This window comes from Lathyrus oleraceus, chromosome 5 (assembly GCF_024323335.1).
Source record: "Lathyrus oleraceus cultivar Zhongwan6 chromosome 5, CAAS_Psat_ZW6_1.0, whole genome shotgun sequence".
Classification (NCBI taxonomy): domain Eukaryota; kingdom Viridiplantae; phylum Streptophyta; class Magnoliopsida; order Fabales; family Fabaceae; genus Lathyrus; species Lathyrus oleraceus.
In genome coordinates this window covers 313945334-313958746 of record NC_066583.1, presented here as the reverse complement: position 1 = coordinate 313958746, position 13413 = coordinate 313945334, and positions in this window count along the sequence as shown.

Here is a 13413-nt window from a genome sequence, read left to right as displayed (position 1 = left end):
TGTTGTTTTGTAGGTGTCAACCGGTGCGCATAGCTCTTCCATTCAGACATACAGTCAGACTCAACAAATCCAAGCTGATGGATCTTCCCAACGCCGACATCCTTGAACTGAAAGAGATGATGAGGGGATTGTTCAGTATTGTGCAAGGGCTTGCCTTGGGGCAGAAAGCCATGTCTGAGAGATTGGAAAGGATTGAGAGCTGGATGATCAAGGAGAAAGTTCAGGGAAAGGCTCCATCATCCGATGTAACAGATCCCTCTGGCTCGGTAGCAAAGAAACTCTCTGACAGTGGTCCGCTCAAACAGGAGGTTGAGTCAAGTGGTGTGCCGGCAAGGAAAGAACGCAGTAAGGATCGTTATCATCCTTATGCTGTTGCTGTAACCACTCTTGTTGGTAACTCACCTGTACCCCCGCAACAACCACCACCTCAACAGAAGGCACCGAGAGCTAGGAGCCAGGTGAAGAGAAAGAAGGAAGATCATCAGTTTGAGGAGCCACCTGTGACCTACACCCTTCTGTTCAAGAGATTGAGGGATTTGGGGTTAGTCCAGCCAAGGATTTTGATTCCCATAGCACAACGGAAGAGGCCTGCACACTATGATGAGAATGCCAGTTGTGAATTCCATTCTGAGGCACCCGGGCACAGTGTTGAGGGTTGTAAAGCTTTCAAGCATGTCGTCCAGGACATGGTGGACTCCAAGACCATCAGCTTGGCCCAGATAATGAGTGGGGATGTCAACCCGGTACCCAGGCAGGGTCCTGTAAAAGTGAAGATGGTGAAAAAGGTCAAGAAAGGAATGGAGATGACTGAGGAAGATCAGCTAAAGGTTCCCCTGGCTGTGGTTCCAAAACCTCTGGTGCAGGATGGAGTCTTCCCTGTGGTTGATAATTGCTGTGCAACCGTTACCACAGAGGGGTGTGTATTGATGGGAGACACGACCCAGAAGATGAAAGAAGTAGAAAGGGACATTGGAAAACTTGAAATACCCAGTCAAGCAATCGAAACCGTCCAGGTGGAGAGCGCTCTTGTTGTCGAGAAAGAGAAGAAGCTGTCCATTTCTTCTTATAAACAAGCTCTAGAGGTGGTGAAGAACCAAGAGGCCCGAGGTTGGGGCAGGATCATCGACATAGTGGTAAAGGCAGACATGTTCGGGATTAGTTATCCAGATCAAGAGTCGTCTAGACCAAACAGAGGACGTCGTCCACCATACATCTTTGTCAGTGCAGGAATGCTGGATTCTGATCATGCTTGTTCAGTGAGTGAAGAGATTGACTGTGACCGCGAGCTCGAGCTGTGGATAAAGTCGTGCGTACCAGGCAATTGGAAGGCCTCCAAAAGCATCACTGTCGCTCATCCGGAAGTGTAGTATTTCTGTTTTAATTCTGTTTGCATGAAAGCCATACGTTTTGCCCGAAACGTACTGGTCCATTGTAAGGGCCATCTCATGTGTTTCATTTTGCAACGTTTTGCATCAGTAATAAATGGATGTTTTTGTGATTAAAAACGGTGTTCCCTGTTTTTCATTTTTTGCAGTTTAAAACAAATAAAAATGGCAATGTTTTTCGTTTTTCTTTTGAACTTGTCTCGTTCCAACCTCAAAAGTGATTACCCTCCTGATCTCATCGATAACAATTTGGTTACACCTTTGTATGACTTCGACAATTCGATCTATCATGCCGAAGGAGAAGGCGAAGAAGATTGTGATTCGTTGGAATTAGCCGGGTCGTTGAAACCAGAGGAGAAGGTGATTCAACCGCATGAGGAGTGCTCAGAATTGTTGCTCCAAGCACTGCCGAGGTCAGAAAGCGAATATTAAGGCCGCTTCAGAGGCAAGTCAAGAACAGGATGGTATATGTGCGCCTGGTTGTATCTAGATACACCAAGGTAAGATACCGATGTTGTGGAGGCACGAGTTACCATGGAGAGAAGACTGTCCTCCAGGGAAGCGGAAACCGGTGCTGAAAGATGAGGATGTGTGTGGACTGTCGAGATGTGAGCTGAGCTAATCTGAAAGATGAATTCCCGGTACATCACAACGAGGTATTGAATTGATTATAATGCTCAGTTTATCTTCATGGATGGCTTCTTGGCCGAGACCAGATTGAACTGTTGCCAGATGATATGACGTAAACCATGTCCATCACACAAGGGGCACCTTCTGGTTATAAGGTGATGTCGTTCAGTATCGAGAAGGCCGGTGCCAAGTATCAGAAGTCTAGGGTGACTTTGTTTCATGATATGATTCATCGTGAAAGCAAATGCCATGCTGATGACGTGATGGCAAAGTCCCAAGCAGAAGAGGGGCATCCGATGGATCAAGTTGTTTGACAGGTAGAGATAACTCATACTGTTGAGTTCGAATTAGTGCACTTATGGAGTGCTGTCCAGCAAGCTGCCGAGGCATGTTGCGAACGAAAGAGGAATCAAGGTTGATCCTGCAAAAAAAGAAAAAAAGAAAAAAAAAAAGGAGTAGCAGGAACCTTTGATTCTGATACCTTCCGGGGAAGAAACGACTGCTAATATGGTACTTGACAACCCTCAAGGGGTCTATGAGGTGTATTGAATCAGTATGACTAGTCTTGTCGAAAAGAGCACGCAATTTACCTAAGCAAAAAGTTTATCGACTGTGAAACAATACACTCACTGCTCGAGAAAACTTGATGTACTTTGGCATAGGCTGCTCGCCGATTGAGACAGTGTATGCTGGTTCATACCACCTTGTGGATGTCCAAAATGGATCTGATCAAGTATGTGCTTGAGGAGCTAGCATCGAACGGACGGGTTGCGAAAGGGCAAGTGATGTCGACTGAATACGATATTCAGTATACCTCCCAGAAAGCAACCAAGAGGAGGGTATTGTATGGTTATCTCGCCCAACAGCCCACTGATGATTGTCAACCAAGGAAGTCTGAAGTCCCTGATGAGGACATCTCGAGGTACTCGAATCGAAAGATTGAGAGTGACCGATCCCGGAGGAGGGGCCTGACCCCGAATCCGAACGGGTTTTGATGTCTGATGGGGAGAGTTTAAAGAGAGTGAGCTAGTGCTTCCCCGATAACATGTGAACGCACCAATGATAGTGGCTGAGTACGAAGTTGGTATCCTGAGTGTCGTACTTTGGTACGTGCATCTACTGGGGCAACGCCTTCCTCATGCGGTATGGGATGGAAGTGATATTGCCTGCTGGAGGCTAGATTTCATTGTGAAGAGTCCGGATGGATGAGAAGTTAGAAAAGGGCGAGTGGATGAGGACTCGGTATAACGCATTGAGCCTGATTGAGAAAAGAGGCTGACAGTTACTTGTCATGGGGCAGTTGTACCCAGTAAATGAAGCGTGTTGTTGACCGAGAAGTGCGACCTCGTGGGTAGCATGGAAGAGATGTGGTGTTGAAAAGGATCCTTCCTCCTCAAGACGATCGTGGGGCAAGTGAATACAGTCATGAATATCCATTCCTGGTCAAAAAAGGTCTCCTCTGACAAAGCCTTGTTGCTGACGACCATGGATGACGAGGATTTTCCATCCCCTGTGAATGCGGACGCAGTTAAAAGATACTTCGTGAAAAAAAAAAAGAGACCCGCTGGACAAAAAGAATAAAAGAGTCCAGGCAAAAAAAGGGCATCCCGGCGAACCAAGAAAAAAGAGAAAAGGTTCGGGCAAAAGTTAGGGATAATAAAAAGAAAAAAAAATTGTACACCCGGCAAGTCGAAAACCCCACAAGGGCGACTTGGGAAAAAAAGGGTATCCCGGTGGACTGAAACCCGAAAGGGCGGCCCAGGCAAAAGAGGGATTGAAACGAACAACTGCGTCTGACATGATCGTTTGTGCTTGAGATATGACTTGGATAATCTCCGACAGAGATCGATCGGAAGCGTCTTGTTCAGAAGACAGAAAGTGCGAGGACATATGAGGTGTAACTGAGTTGGAACCCGATGAGATCACAGTTTCACGTTGCCATTAGGATAGATTTTTTCCTTTTATATGCAATCACCTCTTTCCAGGGTTTGCTTCCTGTGTGTTGCTCGGTTGTGAGCCATCTTTTATTCCAGTCAATAAAGCGTGTGTTCGGTCAAATAAATTTTGTTTTTGTGTCATTTACCATTTTGATTACGAAAACATCCGTTTATTTTGATAAGAATATTTGCATTTTGAAACATAGAGGTCCCTTCCGATGCATGCTTATGAGGTTGAAATCTGGAAATCTTATTCGGAAGTTTGAGTGACTTAGGCGTTGAAATATCGGAACACCTGGGGCATACCTGGGGCACGTTTTTATCTAACGATCCCTGCTGCAGAGCCTGATCAGGGGCAAGAGATAGTTGAACGGTGAAAAGACAGTGAAGGATTACGACGACAGTCCTGGAAAGTTAATCAAGAAGACTCTTCAAAGTCTGATGATTGGAAAGTTTGTATGAATACCAGGAGTTCGATCTCCGTGGAGTACGGACGAGATTGGGAATACAAGGTGATGGAGCAGAAAAGTCCAGAAGCGTCTGGGGGTTCGTAAAAGAGGGAGAGCCGACACTGTGGGTGGACGATGGATGCCACTGTTCGGCGACTCGACAGGTGTTCCGTGTCCAATAAGCTGTATTTCCCCAGTAGGTGTGAGAGGGTTACCTCCCTGACAAATTTGAGATCAGTGTCTCCTCAGCGAGCCTGAAGGTTACTGCCTTCCCAGTAGGGTTTATGTTGATGGTTTTCCCTCAGCGAGGTCCCCAAGCGGATCGGGTTCGGAGAAAATCATCCCCAGTAGAGATAAGAATGGGTTGCCTCCCCTAGCAGGGTAATCTCCAAGCAGTTCAGGTTCGATGGAGTGCAGCCTCAACAAGGTTTGTCTTTCCCCAGCAGGGTGGAAGTTGACGTGATTATAAGATCCTCAGCACAGTTCCTGGAGTTCCCCGGTGTTATCTCTGGAGGAGACGTGTGTTTATGCATTCATCATTTAGATAAGCATAGCATATTGCATCATTAGTGCATAGCATTTCCATGATCATGGGGCATTGTGTAAAACAAAAAAAACTCATGCATCAACATTGCAAACATGTCCATTAGCCCTAGACCGTGGTGACCAGCCGAGATTGGGTTGTTGGAAAGAGTTTAGCATCGCGCCATTGGATCGGCTTCAGAATTGGGTTCATCAGCATGGTTGAGAGGTTGGTGCTTTCCCAACAAGTGACTCCTTAGTTAAGTGGGTATCCCCAGCAGTGTTACTCCCCGAAGTTGGCATCATTTTGCAAGCTTGGTTCAAATCCCCTAGCATATGTGGGCATGTCTGATCTCTCCATATAGAGTCGACCCCTTAGGCAGAAAATGTCCACCATTCCTTCTGCGCTCCCCACCGAGATACATCCTCGTGGATGACGGTTGCTTCCGTTCCCTCCATAATGGGATGGGTTTTCCCTATTGAGTTCTTTCCTCATTAGGATGAGTCTTGATTCAGTTTGCCTTCTTGGATCGATCCTAAATTGGTTTCTTGTTCGCTGTCTCTTGTACTTCTCTGGGGCATAAATGAATGGTTGCTCACTAACCGGCACTCATTCATCTCATCCTCAGCGGAATTTTGGGCTTCTACCAACGAACCGGTAGTTGTAAGTCCTATCTTTGTGGTTTTCTACCTACAAGCTGGTAGTTGTAAAATCCCACTTTCACCCCCTAGCAGAGGTAGCCTTTGTGGTTCATGCTGTTTGTGGGCCTCTACCTACAAACCGGTAGTTGTAAGTCCTATCGTCGTGGTTTTCTACCTACAAACTGGTAGCTGTAAAATCCCACTTTCATCCCCTTGGTGGAGTTAACCCTGTGTGCTCATCCTATCGATGACTGGTTACTTTTCCGTGGTTTTCTGCCTACTAACCGGTAGATGTAATCCCCTCTTTGTGGTATTGATAGTCTTGTCCCCTTTGGATACTTGCCTTGATCAAGTAGTAGTGTCCCCAGTGGGTCTTCCCCTTCTTTCTGGATACTTACTCCGAGTAAGCAACTTTATCCTCTTTTGATTGGTCATCTTTTGCATACCTAGTCTGGTACCCCGTTGCCTTTCTTTTCGGTCGTTTATCCATTTAACAACCTGCAACCCGGTTATGGATAATCTTCCATGCGAGTGTATTATCTACGTTTTGACGGCTATAGATAATATATCTCATGCACTCTTTGGTCAATCTTTCGATTGTTATCCCTAGCATAGGTCTTTGGCATGCGTGCCGGCTCACGTATCACTGTTTTGTTATCTTCGCCGATGCTGATAGACATGAAGAGTTTTCCCGGTATCCAGACCGAAGTGGCATTCAGGCCAGTTTCCGTTTTCCAGATCGAAGAAGTTCTCAACAATCAGGACGAAGAACTTATGGTATTCAGACCAGTTCCCGGTATCCAGACCGAGGTGGCATTCAGGCCAGTTTTCCCGGTATCCAGACCGAAGTGGCATTCAGGCCAGTTTCCGATTTCCAGATCGAAGAAGTTCTCAACAATCAGGACGAAGAACTTATGGTATTCAGACCAGTTTTCCCGGTATCCAGACCGAAGTGGCATTCAGGCCAGTTTCCGATTTCCAGATCGAAGAAGTTCTCAACAATCAGGACGAAGAACTTATGGTATTCAGACCAGTATTCCGGTATTCAGACCGAGGTGGTATTCAGACCAGTTTTCCGGTGTTCAGACCGAGGCGGTGTTCAGACCGAGGCGGTAGTCAGACCAAAGTGGCGTTCAGGCCAGTTTCCGATTTCCAGATCGAAGAAGTTCTCAACAATCAGGACGAAGAACTTATGGTATTCAGACCAGTTTTCCCGGTATCCAGACCGAAGTGGCATTCAGGCCAGTTCCCGGTATCCAGACCGAAGTGGCATTCAGGCCAGTTTTCCCGGTATCCAGACCGAAGTGGCATTCAGGCTAGTTTCCGATTTCCAGATCGAAGAAGTTCTCAACAATCAGGACGAAGAACTTATGGTATTCAGACCAGTTTTCCCGGTATCCAGACCGAAGTGGCATTCAGGCCAGTTCCCGGTATCCAGACCGAAGTGGCATTCAGGCCAGTTTTCCCGGTATTCAGACCGAAGTGGCGTTCAGGCCAATTTCCGATTTTCAGATCGAAGAAGTTTCTGACGATCAGGTCGATGTACTTATGGAATTCAGGCCAATTTTCCGGTGTTCAGACCGAGGCGGTATTCAGACCGAAGTGGCGTTCAGGCCAATTTCCGATGTTTCAGATCGACATCAAATCTCTCATATTCCGAGGCTCAGTATTCAGACTGACGAGCGGCGCTCAGGCCATGGTTATCCCTGTGTTACCATTTATTTTGGTATCCAGGTCGACGTTTTTGTTTCGGTATTTAGGCCGATTTCTTTTTTCGTTCCAGACGAATTTTTTTCTTTCAAGACTGTTTCTTCGCCGATCCTGACGGGCGTTGTTAATTATTTTCCCAGCAGAGTGCAAATTTCTACGGTTCTTGGTATTCAATCCCTGTTTACCCTGAAAGTCTGACAGTCGTTGCTCTCATCCATTCGGGTTCCCAGTTGATTGAATAGGGGCAGCTGTAGCACCTCAAATTTGCACCCTACATTTCATACATTCTCATATTAGGTCAGAACATTAACATAGTCCACTGCATAACATTGCATTGTCCCTTTTGCCCAAGTGCAAGCCATTCAGAAGAATTAGGTCAAACTGGTCAGAAGATCAGTCAATCAAGCAAGTCAGTGCATTTTCCTTTGAGGCAAGGCCCTAGGGTTGGTCCAACATGTTCACATGGCCTAGGGGTCCTTTTGAAGTGTTTTGGTCAAAGATTGGGTGCCCAGAAGTCATCAGTCATGGCTCAGTTCACCAGAAACCCTAAAAAGTCAACCATGGTCAACTGTGGTCAACTGTGCCTGATTTTATGGATTTCAAGGTGGGAAATGGTTTGAAGGGGTTCATTCATGTCCATATAGGCCTCATATAACATGTCAAACATCATCATGGAAGAATTTGAAGTCAAACAAGAAATTTCCAAAAATAGAAAGTTGACCTGTATTTGGAATTTGCCAAAAATGGAAAGTCTTGATCCTCAAAACTACATCATGATACAAGCTTCAAATGAATTTTTTCCCAACATGGAAGTTGAAGATATTGTTCTCCCATTTTCAAAAAGTCCAAGAACACTCAATTCCCATGAATGGTTGGCAAGTTATGATCAAATCATTCTCAAAAAATTTTGAACTTCAAAAGGCCATATCTCTCAAACCACTTGGTCAAATTGGGTGGGGTTTTTTGCAACAAGTCACATTTGATGCCCTCTTTCCAAAAATGTCATCATCATTCATCAAAACATCACCAATCAAAATGGCATTTTTGGAGGTAGCTTGAATTGTTTTAAGTGAGTGAAATTTGACTTTTTTAAAATAACCATTTTCCATCAATTTGGCCCATTGAAATTGTCCAGAAATTGCATTTTGGTTGTGCTGGAAGGCCCATTTTCGAGCTGTAAGCCCTGCACCTCACCACTTAAGTGACAATGACCAAATTAGCAAAGATGTCATTTTTAACAAATCATGATTAACTTTCCATTAACCTTGCTTAACCAACTTAAGACAGCATACATATAGCTCATTTTCTCTCTGAGCAGAACCCTAGCAGCCACTCAAAAACCAACAGAAAACTCATTTCTCAAAAAACACCATTTTCTTCATTTGCAAAATTCTGCTAAAAACTCAAAAAAACACACGAGTTTGTTTTGGTTTTGTCAACATATACCAACATCTTGGAAGCACTTGGCAGCCAGGTATCACACCTGTGGCATCATTTCTACCTCTGTTGCATCAAAGGGCATGTCCATGGCAACTTTGATTTTGAGCTGATTCCAACATTGCTAAGCCAAAGCCTTCCATCCATTCATCAACACCAACACCATAGCGCATCTGTTTCGACAAAACACAAGGAAACAACCACTGTTCCAGTTCTGTGCTCCAAATTTGGCCAGGTATCGAATCTCTTCATTTCCAAAATTATGAGATACATCTTGTAGATCTTTTTGCCATGAACTTGCTGAGCTTTGAATCGCGTGAATTGGTTAGGTATTAAGAGAGAAATATGAATTCAAGTTTGATAATCAAATATGTTTTTGCATGCTTTGTTTTTTCTCAGCTCGAATTATTGAAAATGATGGTTAGATTATGAATGTATGTTGATTGATGAGTTAATTGGTGTGCTTAAAATTGAATTCCAAGAAATTTGTTCTTGGACCTGGGATTGTCGTGAATAAAGCTTGCTGCGTTTGCCCAGATTTCTTTTTCACTTTCTTTGTTACTGTAGACGTGGGGTAGGGTTTGCATGAGGAAGGTGAGCTGTGATTGGTTACTGGGGTGGGCCATGCAAGAGTGTTATTGGCTGTGGCTTTCGTTGACCGGGCTTTGACCCACTTACTTAAATGAAACGCTGAGTTTCGTACTCAGCGAGGGGCATGTTGGTCTTTTGCCCTTTATTTTTCAATTAATCCTTTAATCATTTATTTAATTCACCTTATTTTGTAATGTTTATTTCACTTGCCATGCCCAACTTACAAAATCCATAAGTCCTTCATTTTAAATCCAAAATTAATGGGATTTTTTGCATTTGATTCATCACAATCTCTAGTTTATTATCATATTTTTTCCTGATTTTTTTGATAAGTGGATTTTAAATGGTGCTAGGGTTTTGTTCATGTGACCATTTTTTGTACCTTTTGCCAAAACATTTGTGAAATGATGATGCATTATCCAATGGCCTTGAAATTTTTGGTGCATAAACTAGACACATTCATGGTGATTTTGGTTTAGAGTTTATGAGTTTATCATCTCTGGTTGTTGAGTTATGATTTTTTGAATTAGGGTGTGACAATTTGTGTCACACCATTGATGTGCAACTTGATGATTTTCTATACCATGCTTCTTGAACTCCAATTGCCTTGAATTTTTGCATGGTTGAACTTGTGTATGTTTAGTTTACATGTGATTTTTCCTGGAATTGTTTGTGGCATTTCCTAATTGTTTGAGATTTTTCTCCCCTGTTTGGTCATATGTTGACTTTTTGTGATACATGTGCCCATTTCATTTGTGAAATCCTCATACTTTATTAGATGGACATGAAATTTGATATGTGATTACTAGACATCTTAAGCTTTGCCATGGTTTTAGTCCCATTCATTTCTCTTATGCCATCACTGATTTATGATTTTTTCAAGTTGACGCATGTTTGGTTGACTTCTTTGAGCATGTTTGGAATTGCCTTGCCTTTCTGATTTTCATTGACTACCTTCTACTTGTCCAAATGAGTTGAAATTTGACATTCTTACCATGCTGTGGGTTGTGATTGATCATGATTTATTTGATGATTTTTTGGAATGTTTAAGATTGCTTTTGAGTTAAGTCTTGCTGTTGACTTCTATGAGCTTCTAAATGCCATGTCTTGACCTAATTTGTTCATGAAATGATGATGATGATTGATATGAATGTGAAACCAATTGGGTTTGTTTCTTGATTGTTTAAACATGATTTTGGATACTTGCCATTTGCTGTTTTAACATTTTCATCCCCTTTTGACCCTAGGCTTGTCCTAGTGGTCCTGTTACTCACATTTGAGCTCATTTTTTCAGGTTAACCAACAATTATCCAATGAGACCAATTCAAATTGATTGAGTTTGCTTGTTTATCATGACTAATCTATTTTGTTGTGTAGGTTGCTTGGCTCACATGCCTTGAGCTTTGTGCATTGCACATTTAACCTGCTTATGTTGATTGTTGACTTCTGTTTCATTTTGAGTTAATTTTGACTGTATACTAATGTTGCTTGACTGGTTTCAGGTACTTTAGTTGCTTTTAGTTCCTTGTGAACTTTGCTTTGCTTTGCTTGAATAGCAATTTGCATTGAGGTATATTTTCTCATCTTCATGTAGTCTGGAAGACCTGGCCTGTTACTTGGCCAGGCAACTGTCTGAAGTCCTCCTTAAGAGGCAATGTTTGTGATTGTTTAAAATTGTCCCTGTACATATTCAAAGACCTCCTAAGTGAAGAGGCAATTGGCAGAACCCAAGGGATATGCAATCTATCCCCTGCTATTCTGTGTGTCATCTGCTTTGCTCACACCACTGTGTTGATGCATTGCAGATACAAACCCAAGATCTTGCACAATTGTACAGTTGAGTCAGTTTCAAATGTGTAGAAGGGTTCCCATTTTATGAACCCACACATTCTTGTCTTAAGCTCTCCCAGGCCAGGGATAAGAGCTGTGAAGTCCTATCTTCACTCACCTTTCATCTGCTTCACCTTAGCCCCTTAATGGCAAGGTTAAGAGCTAACACTACCAAGTCACATTGGTTTGTTTGTTGAGGTTGATATGACCCCTCGACTAAAACCTAACCTTGTTTGAGCCCATTGCTTGCATATAGTGTGTGCTACTTATGCTTGTGTATTTGTTTGACTTGCTTCCTGTGCAAGTTAGGTGTGGCTTGCTTCCTGTGCAAGTCATGTTTAGGATAGGCTGGCTCCCTGTGCCAGTTAGCTAGAAACCTTAACTTAGGGGTTATTTTGCATGATAACATCTAGGCTCGAGTCGTAGTCTCCCTAGTTGTGTCTCCCTCTGTTATCTGGTTAGGCTAATCCTTTTTTCCCTATGAAGGGGAACTACGTCGCCCTGATTCTCATACCAGATGAGGTACGTAGGCAGGTGGTCGTGCGAGACCGCTCCGGGCAACCTTTTTGCTTTTTGTGTGTGTTGTTTGACGATTGCTAGGCTCGAGTTCCCGACTCCTTAGCAATTTGTCGCTTGTTCGATTGTTGTGTGCTTGGAAGCTGATGTAAGTCCATCGAGTGGCATTCGGGTTCCAGTGTGCGTGTGTTTGGTTCGGATGCTGACATAAGTCCAGTGATTGGCAGTCGGGCTCCACGTTTGCCTCTTTGTGTGTGTTTTGGTTCGGACGCTGATGTAAGTCCAGTGATTGGCAGTCAGGCTCCACGTTTGCCTGTGTTTGTTTGTGTGCGTGTTAGCCGAACTACGGCAACTCTGATTCTCATGTTCCGATGAGATACGTAGGCACAAGATGCGATGTCTTGCCGAGTTTGACTAACGACTAATAACTAATCCTTGTTTGCTTTCGCCCTTGTTGCGATCCTTTCTCTCGCCCTCGTTGCGATCGAGACATTCCCTTTCTCTTGCCCTAGTTGCAATCGAGACCCTTGTTCCCGTAGTTAGTTTGAACTACGTTTTGCTCTGATTCTTATTCCCGATGAGATACGTAGGCATAAGACGTGATGTCTTAGCGAGCACACTTATCCTTAACCCATAGGTACCCGAGCTACGAAGACTCTGATTCTCATAATCAGATGAGATACGTATGCAGTGGATGCGACATCCGTGCGAGTCATTTTCTTTGACCCCTTCTTTTAGTAAACAGTACATTAGATAAATACACACCCTTTAGACAAGAAACAACAAGAGTGGATCCCGTAGAGTACTACGGATGCGTAGGGGTGCTAATACCTTCCCTTCGCATAATCGACTCCCGAACCCAAGATTTGGTTGCGAGACCTTGTCTTTTCCTTTCCTTTCTCCAGGTTTACTTCGAGCGTTTCCTTTCCCTCCTTTGGGATAAATAACGCACGGTGGCGACTCTTCTGTCTTTTTCTTTCTCGCCGGTTGTTTTTTTCGCACCACCGTATTTTTTCGGGTTGCGACAGTACCCAATCTTCATTAGGTCCTTGGGGGTGAGTGAAAACAATGTTGCATTTAGGCAACCATTTAGAGGCTCCTTTAGGAACTAATATCTTCCTAAATTTTCACTTTTCAATGGTATGACCTTTTTTTGCAACAATAATGACAAGATAGATTACAATGAGATATGCTTTTACCATTCGAAATCCTTTTTAAATTTGTATGATTTTTGTATGAATGATTCAAAGATCTTTCATATTTAGAAGGATCAATAGCAAACACACTTTTAGGTTATAAAGCTTTGTCTAATTTGACTTGAAGAGCATTTATCTCTTTTTTCCAATTATGACAAGATTCACAACCAAACCTAGAAGCTTTTGCACTCTCATTCTTGTCACTTTGAATGTTTATCATAAATCTCTTAATAGCTTCCAACTTCCTTTCGGATTCTAACACTTTAGCTTCTAATTACAAAAATATCTTTTCATGTGAAGCTAATTTCTTAAAAGCATTTAATGCTTCTCTATGAAGATTATCAAAAGCGTCTTGTAATTGAGAATAAGATACATCACTAGTAGGCTCAAGTTTAGAAGGACCTACTTGTTTCTTCTTCCTTCCATTTGCCATAAGACAAATACGGGTCGATTCTACACTTGAAGTGGAGATTTCATCGCTTGAGGAATCACTTAAACTCTCACAAGCTACATAACATCTTCTAGATTTACTAGAATTCTTGTGATGCCCTCTTTCTTTGTCTTTCTT